This window comes from Lycium barbarum, chromosome 9 (genome assembly GCF_019175385.1).
Source record: "Lycium barbarum isolate Lr01 chromosome 9, ASM1917538v2, whole genome shotgun sequence".
Classification (NCBI taxonomy): Eukaryota; Viridiplantae; Streptophyta; class Magnoliopsida; order Solanales; family Solanaceae; genus Lycium; species Lycium barbarum.
Window position 1 is genome coordinate 13,517,824 of NC_083345.1, and position 11,411 is coordinate 13,529,234.

The 11,411-nt window shown below is 35.3% G+C and overlaps 1 long non-coding RNA gene across 1 annotated transcript; it reads right to left on the bottom strand.

Moving 5' to 3' along the window:
* Positions 1-263: 263 nt before the first annotated feature.
* Positions 264-8,155, bottom strand: LOC132610731 (uncharacterized). The gene is made up of 4 exons (XR_009571277.1): positions 7,799-8,155; positions 2,861-3,199; positions 1,861-1,997; positions 264-989 (listed from the first exon to the last, which is right to left on the bottom strand). It is a non-coding gene; the product is annotated as an uncharacterized LOC132610731 (long non-coding RNA).
* Positions 8,156-11,411: the final 3,256 nt, after the last annotated feature.

Consider the following 11,411-nt stretch of genomic DNA (forward strand, 5'->3'; position numbering starts at 1 on the left):
ACCTCAAAGGTGTGAGATATGTAGACAGCCTACCCTAACACAAGCATCAGTGATTGATTTCATGGCTCGAACCCGTGACCTATAGGTCTCAACTTTAACGTTGCCCCAAGGCACAAGGAGGCACTAGAGTAAATTAAAGAAATTTTGTCATGTTAAAGAATCCTACCGCAAGAGGAAAAGGAAAATGTACAATATGCCAAGATGTGAGATACGAAAATACATACAAAAAAAGAGGAAGTTAAGAAGTGGCAGGATAACAGTGATGAACATTGTGAAAAACTGATCTAATGTACTTTCAGAGAGACAGAAACCAAATTCAGGTAACAATGGCATCAGGCAAATTTACAACTGTCCCATTTCCAAAACGATTGAAAAAATGACTTTTAAGTTTTAAGAGCATCAATCAAAACTCACTGCCCGCATCAAACAGCCAACAGCATAGTGAAAGTGAAATGAAAATACACGAACCACGCAACATAGGAAATTCTAATCTACTACTTCCTCCGTTTCAATTTATATGAACCTATTTGACTGGGCACGACATTTAAGAAAGAGAGAAGACTTTTGAAACATGTGGTTCAAAATAAGCCTTGAAAATTTGTGTGGCTGTAAATCATTCATAAAGTGAATTTGTTTCCAAATTAGGAAAGATGTCATTTATTTTGGCACGGACTAAAAAGGAAATAGGTTCAAACAAATTGAAACAGAGTATAAGAAAACTTCAAAAGATTTTGATATCTTGACAGCTCAGATAACCCTCGCTAATATAAGATAACTCCGGACCCCAGTGCAAGGAAATTAAATTGGACCAAAGCAAAGATGTAATGTACCGTCCTTGCTTTTACTCATAGATAATAGGCCCATTTTCTCCCCGACTTGATCCTCCAAAGAGCTGACCCAAGATACGGAACTGCAATTATCTTAACTATACTTGCTTGAATACACGAGGAAGAATTTCATGTGCGCTAATATCCAAAGGCACTGGATCCCTGAAAGTTGAAGATGGAGGTCAGGAGTGAAGAACGAACCAATGCCTCAAATTGAATTTGCATACTTGTGAATCATTCCTTGGAAAATTAAACATGTGTACTAAATTATATACAATCAGCTATGTTTGCTTAACAAGCACCATTATGCAAAAAGATCTCATCATCAAAAAGATATCATCTGTTAATTTGTTCATTGAAAGAAGTTGGCGTCACTTAAGACATATTTTCCCAAAGTTTCTCTTAATCCTAGGATACTACATTTAACAAGTCCCTATTAACAGAGTCAAGTATGAAAACCAGTACAGGACCCGTTTACCATATAAAGGACTAAAAGTAGAAGCTTCTTACACAGAAGAATTGCAGCAAAAGATTTAATATCTTCAAAAGCATGAACTTCTCAACTCATTCATGAAATTAAAATCCTCAGCCACCACACCTTACACTCACAGTATCACTTGTGGCGAAAGAAATATGGAAAAGTTCAGAAGGATGGTTCCCCGAGTTAAAAAGAAATGTTCACTGGCTTCACTGGCTAAAGGAAATCCAGAAATGCACATTCAGTTTGAATTACTCGTTTGTTTTGTATAATCCCTTATGCGTCAAGAGATTTAGCCCACACTTGATGTACATGACAATATGACTCATTAAGCTATTATCCTTTATTTGATAAGTTGGTATGCTTAAGACACGTATTGAAGTCACAAAATCTTATACGCTATCTGTTTTATCCATGAAAACAATAATAGCACTTGTAATGCATTTTATTAAAATAGAATAAGGTGGACACGCGCATGCATGCCTGTGGCGGTGACATCCATTTTTTTCTGGTTTTCTGTGTGCTTGTGCTTTGGCTAAGATAAAGGGAACAGACCTGCATAAGGTTTTGCTTTTCTTAGTTGAGCAAGGGATAAACCACAACCTCCGCATTGAAGCCGGAGATTCAAATTGGACAAAAATTCCATCATTTTGTCCATGATTCCATTTCCTCGATCCTACACCTTTCCAGACCTTTCAGATCACATAAATAAGGCCAAACAATCAGGAAAGAATAGATGAATCGCAATAACGGCATGATAACATCCAAATCCACTCCTCAAAGAGAAAGTGTACACGGTCGTTGCAATATAATTTATCCAACTATGAGTCGGGGTCGAATTCACAGGGAACAATATAAAGGCGATTTAAACAAGTAAGGAATTATCACTTTCTACGTTAAGCCATACACTTTTTCAAGATTGATTTTTTGGTTTAACAACTAACAAAGATAAAACTAATCTAGAAAGCAAGTAAAATGATCAATGGCCACAAGCATGGAAACAAAGGAAACTATGCTCAAGTAACGATCAAATGTATTTCACGATTTTACAACTAAGAGCGAGTTTACGTTAATTAGATAATGATTTGTAAGATCTCATTGAAAGTCTTTTGATCAAATCAATGAATTTCACACTAAGCTTTTCGAAGGCTTAGAGTGTGATATCAAGCACAATCAATATAATCTCAAGTAACCTTCCTATTCCTAGCTCAAGTTATTAGATGAGGTTTAAAGCCCCAAATTCTTGTTAATTAATCTTTTCCAGCCTCAATTTATCTCTTTCGAGCTCAAATCGAAGTAAATAGGCGGGTCATAGGGTTAGCTAATCCCTCAAGAAACATTAAAGAGCAAGATTAATTAAAACAACATTAACTCACTTTATTAGCAATAAAAATCGTTCAATACATAAGCAAAACAGGAGTTTCATCCAACACTTTAATCATAGAATATTTCCATAAACAAGATTCAAGTGAAGAAAATAAATACTACACACTTAGATATTCATTACAAAGTAAGGAATCAAAGAAATGGAGAGAAGTTTAAGAAAGTTCTTAACCCAATCTTCAAATCTTCAACCTCAAAGTGTGGTGTAGGAACCCTAGCCTCCAGAACTTGTGTTTTCTACCAAAGATATGTTTCCAAGAGGTTTGGTCGAGTTTTATGTGGTTTGGGATAACAAAAACGTGAATTTCCAAAACTGCCCAGTCCTGCCCAAAAAGTCTTCTTCGCGTTCGCACTAACGCGAAGGTCACTTGACCAGTTGACCATCGTGAACGCGGTCAACCTTCGCGTTCGCGAAGGGTATTTCTGCTAGAATTTTTTTTTCTTCGTTTTAGCTCCTTTTTGGCTCGTTTTCACTTGGTTTGATCCCAATTCTCTTCATGAGTCAATGCACCTGAAATAATAGCAATACACACCAAGAATATCCTCATATTATAGGTTAAGAGCACAAAATCCAAAGCAAAGTGACTAAAATAAGTGGTAAAATCACCACTTATCAACACCCCCAACTTAAAGTCTTTGCTTGTCCTCAAGCAAATCAAATCACAAACTCAATGGGGATCCATCAATTCAAGCTTAGGGTAGTATCACTATCATTTTCAAATCACATTCTTCAATTAAGCACAAAACGCATGACTTTGGTTGGTACAATAATTAGACTACAAGCATGTGAAACTTCAACCAAATAACCCCCTCGTTTCAAAATACAATTTCAATAATGCAATGGATATTCAAAACAATAAAGTAACAACAACCAAGTCTCAAGAAGTGACTCAAAACTACTAGCTTACTAGATATGCTCACTTGACTCAATTTGGAATTTGTCAACATCACCAATCTTTCATAATCCATATGCCCTCACAAGAAAGAAAGTCTCAAAATCATTATATACACAACAACAACAACACAAGGGACATAAGTACAAAATCACTCACACTCAACAAAGAAGTTCAAGTACTAACAAGTATCATACCATAGGCTTGCCCTTATTTTCATTCATCACTAACTCAAGAACATTCGGTTGGAGATACATAAGGACTTTTCAAGATTGAAATGTAGGCTTAAGGAAGGGTAGGATAAATATTTTGCATACAAGTGACTACGCCCTCCTTGAACACTACACAACACATTTTCATTTTTTTTTTAATTTCAACCTTTGTTCACTTTCCTCTTCATTTCAACTTATCGCTCCTTCCTTTGTATACTAGTTTCCCCAATTATTCCAACTTCTTTTTGTGCAACCATTTTCTTGATTTCTATTGTTTTTTCAAAAAGATACATTTTTTTGCACAAAAAGTTTGCAACCTTTTTGTATTTTCAAATTTTCTTCATTTCTTTTGACTTTTTCATTAGGCATTTATTCACAAAACCCCAATACAATTCTTCACCACTTCTCAAGCAACACTAACACTCCCAACTTAGGCTTTTGGCCTCATATTCACAATTTTAATGTTCAAGGAGGGAAAGGTTCAAAGGAGAGAATTTCATCAAAAAGGGTAAAGGCTTGTACTGTGGCAATCAAAGAAAAGGTCATAAGCTCAAATGGGGTTACTCGTGATAATATTTATGCAATGGTAGGCTATAAAGGCTAAAGAGGATTTTTCAAAAATCACAAAGATAGCCCAAAGTCATCTCTCCAACCAATATAGCCAAAATTAGCATTGAAAGACTAACCGGGCAAGTCCTAGATGATAAAGTGAGCACAAGAATTATTCAACAAACAATCACACACTTGGCATATGAACTAGTCAATATGGATCAATTTCACTTCCTAAGCATGAACAACTAGAGCAATAGGTGTGTCTTATCTGAAAAGGCGTGTGCCTTTTCGGCAAAAAATTGTCTTTCAGAAAAAGGAAAAAAAAACTTTTATTTCCCATTCACACCATATACCTAACAATCCCCCACATGAATGGGAATGACTCTATGATAAAGAAATGCACGAACAAGTGTGTGATTTGCATGTAAAGATTAATTGCATCTGGATAAGTAGGTTTCCCTTTGAACTTTTCATAGTGAACATATGTTAGATATACTCAGTCAATCGGTAAATTTGATATTTCTGCACCGTCGAGCTTTGGTGTATACATAGACAACCATACGTCACACAATTAACCCTTAACCGTCTTTGATTCTCATTGTTATGTTCGTTTCAGCTATGAACACCGCCTGGTTTCATGAGTGCGTAGAGCATGGGCCTTTACCTAACATTCTCCTTGAAGCGGCTTACATTTCACACTCACATAGGTGATTCCTAAATGTGTCATCCCGTATATACACTATTTGGTCATACCTGAAAAACTTAGAAACCATTAAAAAGCTTAAGCTTTTTTTTATTAACTCGTTAAAAATCCTTAATGTTTTATCCTTGTTCCTGAACACTGTCTTCATCGTGAGAATAGGTTGAGTTATTTGACAATGTTGAGCCGTCATTTATAACTTCGTTTGATCTCTTTAAACCTAGCTCTTGGGATCTCCAGTCTAATAGGTAGAGTTACCGCCATGATGACATGTCCTAGGCCTTAAACCCATTCCCCTCGATGATCTTTCAACTGCCTCTCTAGTTAGGCCTTTTGCAAGTGGATCCGACACGTTATCTCTTGACTTTACATAGTCAATTTTGATAACTCGACTAGAGAGTAGTTGTCGAACGGTATTGTGTCTCCGTCGTATGTGATGAGATTTCCCATTATACATAACGCTCCCTCCCCGTCCTAATATTGTCGTTTGGCTATCGCAATGTATGCAAATTGGTGCCAACAGTTTGGGCCGGAATGGAATATCTTCGAAGAAATTCCGGAGCCATTCAACTTCTTCACTGATCCTGTCTAAAGCTATGAACTTAGACTACATTGTATAGCGGACGATACAAGTTTGTTTGGACGATTTCCAAGACACTGCTCCTCCACCAATGGTAACAATATATCCACTTATGGATTTTATTTCAGTTTACTCGGTGATTCAATTTGCATCATTATACCCCTCAATAACCGCGAGATATTTATTATAATGCAAAACAAACTTATAAAATAGGATATATCGCAGACTGCTGACTACACTTAAAGTGACATCATGATACTTGTGGATGGTTGACATCAGTTGTGGCCACAACCTTTTAAAATTATATATATTTCTCTATCATTCCACTTCTTATAAGTCTACTTATGCAAACATCCAATTAACACCACATTCACCGATGTGAAAATTCAAGCTATTGTCGATTTTTATCAGTATCATCAATTGGTTCTTCGATTTATAAACCAATGAATTTATACATTCAATGAACTATCTTGTCTTTTCTAAAAGTTGTCTTTCAACAGACACATTTTATCATGAAAAGTCACAACCTTTCAAGTGACGTCCGTTCGCGAATTAATGAACTTGACCTAAATTGAAAGACATATGATCAACCTCATCAAATTAGTAGTTCGATCAACTAGTCCTTACCAAGACGGAATGAGTTATGTGAATATTTCACTAACTATCATATCAATACCACCAAGTGCATACCATGTAAATACCATCAAGGACATATATCGTGGGGTTGACATAATAGAATAATGTCAATAAATCAACATTTTATGATTCTATCGAAATTTTCTGGTTTGTGAACTAGAAACCGATATCCTTTACCATTAGTGGCATATACTACGAAAACACAATCTGTCACACCCCTTTTTTTGAGTTTTTCCATTTGAAGTGACGGTTTTGAATAGGGATTATTTATTTACAGAGTCGCCACCTGGAATTGAGTTTTGGTGTTCCAAGTCACCTTATGAATCCCTAATCAAAAGGAAATGACTCTTTTATTATGGTCCGCGAAAACAAAAGACCGGGTAAGGAATTATGTTGACCGGGGAGAAGGTGTTAGGCATTCCCCGAGTCCCGTGGTTCTAGCACGGTCGCTTTATCGACTTATACTTGGCTTAAACTAACTTTCTGGATAAATTATGTTACAAGCCTTGATTTGCTCGTACTTTTATTGTTGAACTTTCATTAGTCTTAACCCGGATGCGTAACCGCGTTCCGGATCTTTTAAAGCGTCTCAAAATAAGATGCGTAACCGCATTCTTAATCGAAACAAGATTAATTATTAAACGAGATTGGCCAAGGTGCGTAACCGCATCCTTGAGTTGTTTAAGTGTCTCGAAATAAGATGCGTAGACGCATTCTTAATCGAAACAAACGTCTTGAAACGTGCCTAAAGCTCATCTAGCGTTAAAGCCAATTATTTGTCTCTAAAATCCGAGACTTATAATTATTTGGTTATTATTAATTACTTATTATTATTTCACTCTTTTGACAACAAATTTTGAATAAATTCGCGACTCATATCGCTCCCTTACAATTGGTTTAACCACTCTTTTTTTTTTTTTTTTTTGTGAAACTTAGACGCTGGATATCGTCTAGCAATACAGAAATGACCAAAACAATGACAATTTACAAATATTTAAAGATCGCGACTTGATGATCTACTTTTAGAAAACGATTGGCAAGCAAACCATACACATATAAAATCAAATAATCAGAACCTAATCCATGTCCAATTACCATTTTAGCCCAACATCCCTTTAATTCATTTCAGCATATTTGGAACAGCACATTGTTTTTCAACTTAAACATGAAACTATCCAAATTTAACAATATAATAATAAACAATGTTCATATTAATAAATGATACTTAAAAACCAGCAAACCCACGACCCAAATTTCAGAGAAACTAAGATCTAGTGTAAACATACAAGCATTTAAATATACTCATTCCAATCCCATGTAAGTTTCTTATTCGTTTAACACACAAAGAAACAAACAACTACTTTTATTCACTAAAAATATCTTCCAGCATGCTTGATCAACATCCTCAAACATAAAGATGTAGACTTTAGACTAATTTTAGGATAAAGGCATGGATCTAAATCACACGAATTTAATTATTCAGAACAGAAACAGCAAATTAAAGACTAGAAATGGACCTTTTGAGCTTTAACCGTACCTTAGCTTTCAAGACCGGAGCTACGAACCGAGACCTCAACTCACCGAAAATTCAATCGAACCAAGACCTTTAAAACACGAACATACCATTTGACGTTTTCAAGCTCAAACAAACAACGAAAAAGACGATGGTTTTGGGTTGTGTAAAAAATGGTGGTGAGCTTGTGTAATTTTATAATGGTGTTCCTGGCTGTATTTTAATGGGGTTTTGGGGTGGTTCTACGGTGCTTTCATGTTGTGTGTTCTAGGATGATTATTATGTCTAGAAAAAAAATGAAGAAAGATTGTTGCCGCTGAAAAAATGTCTTGGCCTCTCTCTTTTCAGGGTTCTGTCCAATTTATAATATGTAGGTACGGTGTGAAAAATGATGAAAAGATTTTTGAGTCCATCGGCCTTGGAATAGTGCACATGGATTTTATAATGTAAAGCAAATTTATTTTTTGTTCTTTTTTGTTATTTTGATAAAAAAAACATATATCCATAAAGGGTGCATGTGGCATATGTGTGTAGGTGAGGTATTTAAAATTGAGTGGTCCCCACCCCTTTTCCTTTTATCTGTTCCTATGCGTGAAATAATATATGATTAACAAATGAGGACATAAAATATTATTCCTACTAAATTAAAATAGCAAGATTAAAATATGTACTCACTCTATATTTATTTATTAAAACTTTTAACTTGGAAATTAAACTAAAAATAGATAACACATTTTCGGACATTTTTTTTTCTTTTGTACTAATAAAAATAAAATGAAACTAAACATATATCCTGAACTGTGACTCTATTTTTGTGATTTTCGAATATTCAAATAAGACCTACTAAACAAAAAATAAAACCAAATAAAATGTCCAAACCATATTTAAAGGAAAATTTAGATACTAGAAGGTGAAACATTCCGAGGAGGGTCAAAAATTACGTGTCTACACAATCAACAATTTTTTGTCCTATTTTTACCCTATTAGGTTTAGGAACTTGCAGTTTAGCCAAACACCCCCACACTTTGAAGTAATTCAAGTTGGGTTTTCTTCCTTTTCGTTTTTTATATGGAATAAATTGTGTTTTTCTATAGGCACTCGATTGAGTATTCTGGTAGTCATAAGGATAACTTCCCCCCACAAGTTCTACGGAAAACAAGAACTTATTAACAAGGCATTCATTATTATCAATGATTAATTGAACGTCATAGTTATAAAACAATAAATAACGGGTAGCCTTTCACTAATATCCATGTCAATACATATAATTGTATGTTAATAGACACGTATTTTCATGAAAAGTCACGACATTTCTAGTGACACCCTTTCGTGAAAGAACATAACTCTTCTGAGCAAGTATATAACCAATTATCAATTTGGTACTAGTTAATCTCAACGACCGCCATATGAAAAATCCATTAAAGATTTTGTTGGTTTGGCGTAATAGTCAAGAATGCCATCAGTTTTCATAGCTCTTGTTATTAAAATTAAGGAAAAAGGATCAAATATACCCCTCTCCTTTAGTTTATTGGCTAACTTTGTCCTCCGTTAGCCAAAGTGATCAAATATACCCCTCCGTTAGCCGAAGTGTTCACTTATACCCTTAAGTGGATGAAAATCCTCAATTCAGCCAAAATTACTCATTTAATTAAAAAATACTCATGCCCCATATTTTAACCCGGCCCGACCCACAAAAAATAGTTTCACTCCACCCAATTATATTCCTTTTACATACTAATTCAGAGACTTCTTATCTTAGACCTTTCATCAGGTGCATGCCATCTTCATTTTCTGTTACTAATTGAGATATGAATTCTTGAATTGCAATAGAAAGACTTAATCTAGTTATAACTTTGGACTACTTGCTCCAAATCAAAGTTAGAAGGCTCATTAAACTGTAACTTGCTGCTGATGAAGTACAATTAAATAGGCATATCTAATATCGTTAAATCAATGTCCAAATGGAGAATTGGACAGGAAGGGGAATATTAACTTGTCACGAAATTCTCTCTATTCATCCATCCTATGCAGGTCATCAAACATCTATATCGCGATTGATACACAGAACTTCAAAGGGATTTATTTGAGTAGGGTGAAATTATTTTTCATGGGTTGGGGTGGATTATAATATGGGGTACGGGTATTTTTAATTAAATGGGTAATTTTGGCTGAGTTGAGATTTCCACCCATTTAATGCTATAAGTGAACACTTCGGCTAACAGAGGGGTGTATTTGATCACTTTGGCTAACGGAGGGCAAAGTTAGCAAGTAAACTAAAGTAGAGGGGTATATTTGATCCTTTTCCCTAAAATTAAACACTCAGTCTAATATTTACTTTATCATAAGCCAGGAAGCCCCCACATTTCAAATATTTTAAGTACACTGTTCTTGGGCAACTCAAAATTAAAGGGCATGTGAAGAATTTCTCTCCATAACATCAAATCAAAATGCACATTAATGATCCTAAGTCAGCATGCACATAAAAAAATGCCCTCAAACGTTTTGATGTTAGAATCTTATTAACCAAACTTCATGCTAAGCAATCATTCTTTATTGATGCCAAATATTTTTGCACAAAGCATCACAAAACACCCAACTTTTATTTCCATCAAGACACTTCAGTTATCCGACAATGATACGACACAAAGTACGACACGAAACAGTTTTCTTATTAGCAAACGTGGCTTGTGGTTTTAGCAATTCCTTTGTAGTGTCTTTATCTCGCAATTGATTTCATTTGCTAGATGATATGCATGAATGACGTGACAGAGTTCTCCAGTATCAAATGTCAAAACAACATCTTGTCAAATTGGAACAATGAAATTAGTCACTAAAGGCATCAGCTATCATTTTTTTATGGTTCTGCCAATTAGGATTCAACCTTTCTATTTTATCAAATAGATTCAAGAAAACTCTTGTATTACCCGGATAAAAGTAAGGCAGAAACTTGTTAGAAAGTCACCAAATTTTGCTAAAATTCCATGATATATTTTCAACTCTACATGGTTAAAATACCCTTCACACGAGACACATTTGGAATGGAAAAAAAATATTACCCACTATCAGTATACTTAATTGAGATGAAAAATGAATTAGCCTTAACATAAGTATGGAACTGTCACGACCCGGCTAGGGGCCGCGACGGGTACCCGTGCTAACCACCGAGCACCACTCGTTTTACTACTCCTTAGCCTCTTTATCAATCGATTATCCACTTCATAGTTAATTTATAAGAAAACCATTTTCATTTGGAAACAAAAGCATTGTATATACTTGAGCCCTATAGACTAGCAAAATAATACATATACGTTCATACATACAAAATGACCCTTCCATGAGACCATACAACCCACATCGAGTATCTACGAGCCTCTATGAACTGACACATATACAACTGTACACAAAAGATTGTCCTAGGCACCTCCGGAGCAATGGAGGGCTTTTAATCGGCTGGCAACTCTAGGAATCTGGAGCAACGTCTCCTCCCTGCCTACCTGTGGGCATGAACACAGCGTCCAAAGAAAAAGGACGTCAGTACAAACATTGTACTGAGTATGAGAAGCATAAAAAATGAAGAAAGACAGTGATAATATAATGTGAACGTCAATATGAAACATCTGAATCTGAATGGCAATCG